Source organism: Austrofundulus limnaeus, unplaced genomic scaffold, assembly GCF_001266775.1.
Source record: "Austrofundulus limnaeus strain Quisiro unplaced genomic scaffold, Austrofundulus_limnaeus-1.0 Scaffold571, whole genome shotgun sequence".
Classification (NCBI taxonomy): Eukaryota; Metazoa; Chordata; class Actinopteri; order Cyprinodontiformes; family Rivulidae; genus Austrofundulus; species Austrofundulus limnaeus.
The window spans coordinates 47,351-47,611 of record NW_013952973.1 but is presented as its reverse complement, the minus strand read 5'-3'; positions in this window follow the sequence as shown (position 1 = coordinate 47,611).

Below are 261 nucleotides of genomic sequence, written 5' to 3'. Positions count from 1 at the left end.
GTACTGATAAACATTAAACTTTCATATATTTTAGATTCATTGCACACCAACTGAAGTAGTTCAAGCCTTTTATTGTTTTAATATTGATGATTTTGGCAAAAAAAAAAAAAAAAGTAAAGAAAAACCAAAAATCCCTATCTCAAAAAAATATGAAAAGGTTCTCTAAACAACTTATTAACTTAATCATCTGAATCAACAAATTAACTCTAAACACCTTCAAAAGATTCGTGAGGCTTTTAAAAACTCCCAGCCTGGATCATT